We start from the raw sequence: 6,000 nt of genomic DNA on the forward strand, positions 1-6,000 counted from the left end.
TCTCATTATCTAGGGTCAGGCTAGTCTCATGTGAGACCTGCACTGGCTACAATGAGGTTCATTTTTCACCTACTTTTCCATGCAAGTCTACTAAAAAGGAGGTAGACCCATTGCTCCTGCCAGACCTACCCCTCCCAGTAGTGGTGAGAGAGGCCCATGTTCATAGCACTCTGCACACAGCTGTGGACCAAGCTAGTGGGCTTCTTCCCCATTTGTGTGTAGCCAGTACAGAAGGATGGAAACCAGATTCATTCACCTCACACTTTTAAAGCTAAAAAAAAAAATTATGTATGAGTGTTTGCCTACACATATGTACATGTATCACATGTGTGCCTGGTGCCTGTGGAAGCCAGAAGAGGACATCAGATCCCTTGGAATTTGAGTTACAGGCAATTTTGAGCCACCATGTGGTGCTAGGAACTGAAGGAGGGTCCTCTGCCAAGAGCAGCAAGTGTTCTTAACCTCTGAACCATCTTTCTGGTCTCTCCCCAACACTTTTTTTGTTTTTGTTTTAGTCTTTTTGAAACCGGGTCTCCCTGTAACCCCAGCTGGCCTGGAACTCACTATGTACACCAGGTTGGCCTCGAACTCACAGAGGTCCACCTGCCTCGGCCTCCCAGGTGCTGGAACTAAAGGTGTGTGCCACCATGCCGGGCTCTTCCCAACACTTTTAATTAAGATTCTTAACTAGAAAACCAGTGCTATATGTATATTCAAGGCTGTATTTTCTTAGTTCTGATTTCTTCTTCTGTCTTCTTCAGGGTTATTATTCCCCTCGAGTGCCCTCCCAAATGACACTATGAAATGAGGAAAGAGGCTATACAAAGGATCAACAGGAACATAGACACTACAAGTGAGCAGGCAGCTCCAAATGACAGCAGTCCCCACATGGCTCTCAGTACCATGATTCCTATACAACAAAAGCTGGGTCTGTGAGGTATGCAGCGGGTGTGTGGAATCTCAACAGCCTTCAGAGCCTCTGGGATGGAGGACCCTCTGTGTTCTGTAAGTTCTCTATACTGCTTTTGATGGAGAGCCAGACAAACCCACACTCAACAGCTTGCTATGCATCCCAGGCTTGTTTATAGCTCTGCGAGGGCAGACTACCTCCTCAGGCTGGCCTCTACAAACTGGGGTTTTTCTCCTGTGTCCACACATCATCTACCTGCCCCTCTAAATGTGGACAGCCTCTGCCCTGACCACCAAAGCCTGGGTGTGTTCTCTTTCTCTGAACTGCTACCCGAGTTCAAATCTTGGCACTGGCTTTTGCTAGCTGTGTGACTTTCCACAGGTGACCCAGCCCCTGGATCTCAGTTTCCCTGCCTGTAAACTGGTAGGGAAACTAGCTAGGAGACAAAGGTGTTTATCCTCAAATATGTGCAGATTAAATGGAGTCAAAGCTCCCAACTGCACTTTGTACAGTGTCTAGACTAGTACTCCTCGGCCTAGCCCTATAACTCAGGAGCTCAATCAGGACCAGTTAGGATTTGTTTGTTTGTTTAAGGTTGGGTGTTGAGGAGCTAGGGCAATACCTTAGTTGGTACAACACTTGCTATCCATGCATAAGACCCTGAGTTCCATCTCAGAAAGCATATAAAAAGTCAGGTGTGGTACACACTTGTAGTCCCAGTACTGGGGAGGCAGAGCCTGGTGGATCCCTGATCAGCCAGCTTAGCCTTATTGGGCAAGTCCCAGGTCCCAGTGAGAGACTCTGTCTCAAAAATCAAGGTGAACGGCTCCTGAGAAACAATACCAGAAGTTTACTTCCAGCCGCTACATACATGTGCACATGACACATGCCTAAACACACACATACACTTTCTGTGTATCCCAGGCTGACCTTGAACTCACAGTGATCCTCCTGCCTCAGGATCAAGCGCTAGGCTTACAGGTATGAACACCAGGCTTAGTTTGTACTTTTTTTTTGGGGGGGGGAGTCTTTTTGAGACAGGGTCTCCCTGTAGCCCCAGCTATCCTGGAACTCATTATGTAGACTAGGCTGGCCTTGAACTCACAGAGATCTGCCTGCCTCTGCCTCCCAAGTGCTGGGATCAAAGGCGTACACCACCACGCCCAGCCAATTTGTACTTTTTAATGACTGTGTCTGTATGTTATCGCTCTACCCAGATTATGAAGAAGCCATGTCATTTTAATTTTCACAATGCACCATGTGAGCCATGTACATAGCAAGTACCTCAAAGGTAACTCGGGTAACTATTGACCAGGCGGATCATTTTTTGCTATCCAGTGTCTAGCAATGTTTCCTATGGTAGCAAGTGTGGGTTTTAGATGCAGCTCTCAACTCTCCACCCTTTGACATTTGGAACTGCCTCTTTTAAATATCCATCATCATTTGGAAGGCCCTACGAATGCTCTAGAGTCAAGTTACTCATTTTTTGATTCAATCTTGAGTACACAAGCATTTTGTGAATATGTATTATCTGTCAAATGTGAGGTAGTGCAGGTAACTGGACACAGAAGTGGATAAAGACACCGGTCTTGCCTTCCCTCTGAGGCTTTGAGGACTCTTCTGGGAAGGTAACAAGACCTCCCAGGGACCTGTGCTCACGGTAGAGCTCCTGTGAGTCCTAGAGGGCAGAGGAGTCACACTTCAGCCTAGGATGCTCCGAACGCTGGAAAACACATATTGCCTTTGAGAAAGATCATACATGCACTTAACTTCATTCCAAAAGTAGGTAAAAGGGAAACTGCATCCTGCCCTGTTACAAAGCAGGTCAAAATGTATTCAAGCAAACATCATTCCAAAGAAAATCTCAGGACTGCCAAGTACTGGCCACAGTTATTGCCCGCTAGCCAGGAACAATGCAAAATCAAAGAATTTTAATACAACTCAGACTGGGAATTCCGATCAAACCTTTCACACACATATTCACAGCCTAACACTGAAGTACACAGCACTAGACATTGAGGGGAGGGAGAGGAAAGGAGAGAGGGAGGGGAGAGAAAAGTCTTAACAACTCCCTGCTAATTTGGGGGTCTTTGAAAAGATGTGCCTCTGGGCGTGGTGGCGCTCATCTTTAACCCCAGCACTTGTGAGGCAGAGGCAGGTGGACCTCTGTGAGTTCAAAGCCAGCCTGGTCTACATAGTGAGTTCCAGGCCAGCTGGGGCTACAGGAAGACCCTGTCTCAAAAAGACCAAAAAGAAAAGATGTGCCAGTGACTCCAAGTAGCCTTGATGGGCAGCAGTGGGTGGCCATTGGTTCACAAAAGGAGAAACACACAGTGCTGTCTGGTATATAGTTAGTCCCCCAAAGAGCCAAGTGCTAGAAGCTTGGTCTCCAGGGTAGTGGGCCAAGGAAGTGAAACCTTCACTAAGCACAGCCTGTGGAAACCGTTAGGTCCTGCAGGCTCCACCCACGAAAGGATGCTGTTGTAAAATGAGGCCACTCTACCGCCTGCCTCTACCTCAAGTGCTGGGATTAAAGGTCTGGCTTTTTTTTTTTTTTTTTGAGGGAGGTTTGGACATAATATCTCATGATGTGGCCCAGGCTAGCCTTGAACTAACTGTGTGGTTGAGGATGACCTTTAACTCCTGATCCTTTTGCCTTTACCTCTCAAATGATGGGACAACAGGCCTGTGCCCTTAAATATCTGTAAAGCCAATATTCCTTAGACCAAGGCCAGTGCCCATGAGAACCTTCAAGAAGCTCATGAAGCCTTGGGAGAGTGAGTTCATACTCCTGAGAGTTCCTGAGGGGAAAACAGACCTTCCAAGGCCTCTGGCCCAGTGGTAGGGGAGCTTGGCAAAGGCTCCCCCACTGCCAAACCTAAGGGATGCTAAATACTGGCTCTCTAGATAGGGAAATTGGTTGCCAGATATTACCCAGCTACAGTGAATTTAAATCCCAGCTAAACTGTAGGTGCTTCAGCTTCTAAGCAGGTCAGTCCCCCTGATCTCCTGTTACTTCTGTAGCTCAGGTTTCCCCTGATGGGTCCTGATAGGGGCCATTTTTCATAGTGAACATGGCCTTACGGCAAGGGTTGAGGTTTCTCCATGAAGCCGGTTTGGAAGGAGCTTACAGGTGTGTCCATAAATCTTTAGTATTTGGAGACAGTCATGTAGAGTGAGTCTGTGCCCATAAGTCCTCGGGGAGTTTATATCCAGGGTTGACTGTGTATACCATGTGAGGTTTCAAGGGCCCATTTTAAGGAATCATTTCCTCTTGGTTCCTCTCCTCTTGCCCTATGGGCTGAGCATGAAATAAACACTGATTGAAGGTCCACGAGGAACCAGTAGGTATCAGGAAGGCTTTATTTCTGTTCTGTGTATCAGTAAAAGGTTGAGTTAATGACAAGGGGTTGGGCCAGAAAAAATAATGATAAGCCTTAGAGAAGTATGTATGAGCTTGGAAAGTTGTAGGAACCATTTCCTGAAGGCAGCTATACATGTTTAGATATAGGTGTGTCATTGTGTGGTCCATGCGAGAGACTCTTACAGGCTTCCCAGATTTCTTTTTTTGGTCTTTTTTTGAGATAGGGTCTGGTCTCCCTGCAGCCCCAGCTGACCTGGAACTCGCTATGCAGACTGGGCTAGCCTCAAACTCATAGAGATCTGCCTGTCTCTGCCTCCCAAGTTCTGGGATTAAAGGCGTGCACCACCACGCCCAGCTGACTTCTTTTTTTAAAAAAAAATTCATTATTATTGTGTGCATGTATGATGTGTGTGTGGGTATGCGTGTGCCCTGGTGGTATGTATGGAGGTCAGAGGACAACTTTGTGGAGTCTGTCTCTCCTCCTACCTTTATGTGGTCTCCAGGGATCCAGCTCAGGTCCTCAGGCTTGTGTGGCAAGCACTGTATCCGCTGAGCCATCTTTCCAGTCTCCCTAACTTGTGGACTAGTGTATTAGTATGAGATCTTCCATATGTAGCACAGCAAGGTATTGGGTAGAGGCCACTCCAGTATCCATATTCACACACATACATCTCTGTCTCTTGCCATGGAGTTCTGCCACCTCTCATTTAGGAATTTTGGAGTTTCACAATCGGGTCCATCAGTTTATTTTATGTTGTTAACAGCAAATAGCCCGAGGCTGGGTACTTTATAAAGAAAAGAGGTTTTTATCTGGCTCAGCCTGGTGTCTAGTGAGCCCCCTTTCACCACCAACACCCTAGTTGCTACATTACCTAATGGGAGAGAAATGGAAAGGGCTACTTGCAGAAGGGGGCAAGATGTGGAGTCTTGTGGGTCTACATAGTGAATTCTAGGCCAGCCAGGGAGGGATGCAGGGAGACCCCGTCTCAAAAAGACCAAAAAAAAAAAAAAAAAAAAAAAGAAAAGAATAAAGAAAATGCTAGGGGGCTAGAGAGATGGCCTAGTGGTTAAGAGCACTGACTGCTCTTGCAGAGGACCCAGGTTCAATTCCCAGCACCCACATGGAGGCTACAACCATCTGTAACGCCAGTTCCAGGGAAATCTGACGCTCTCGTCTAACCTCCGTGGACACTGCACGACACAGGTGCACTTGCATACATACATGAAGGCAATACACTCATACACATAAAATATAATAATAAATAAAATATTTTTTTTTTAAGTTAGGCTTGCCCGGCGTGGTGGCACACGCCTTTAATCCCAGCACTCGGGAGGCAGAGCCAGAGGCAGGGGGGTCTCTGTGAGGTCAAGAGGCCAGCCTGGTCTACATAGTGAGTTCCAGGTCAGCTGGGGCTACAGGGAGACCAGACCCTATCTCAAAAAAAGACCAAAAAAAGAAATCTGGGAAGCCTGTAAGAGTCTCTCGCATGGACCACACAATGACACACCTATATCTAAACATGTATAGCTGCCTTCAGGAAATGGTTCCTACAACTTTCCAAGCTCATGCATACCTCTCTAAAGGCTTATCATAGGCTTGATAGCACACATCTGTAATCCCAACATTGGGGACGCAGAGGCAAGAGGATCTCTGTGAGTTCAAGGATGGCCAGAGTCACCTGGTAAGAGTCTTTCTAAAAAATTAAAATTAAAATAAATTAATTAA

At 46.7% G+C, this 6,000-nt stretch overlaps 1 protein-coding gene across 2 annotated transcripts in view; it reads right to left on the reverse strand.

Annotated features, from left to right (window-relative positions):
- The window catches only part of Etv6 (ETS variant 6), a 258,623-nt gene that overhangs the window by 174,014 nt on the left and 78,609 nt on the right, over positions 1-6,000 (reverse strand). The window lies entirely within an intron of this gene.

This window comes from Nannospalax galili, unplaced genomic scaffold, assembly GCF_000622305.1.
Source record: "Nannospalax galili isolate Female #2095 unplaced genomic scaffold, S.galili_v1.0 scaffold210, whole genome shotgun sequence".
Taxonomy (NCBI): Eukaryota; Metazoa; Chordata; class Mammalia; order Rodentia; family Spalacidae; genus Nannospalax; species Nannospalax galili.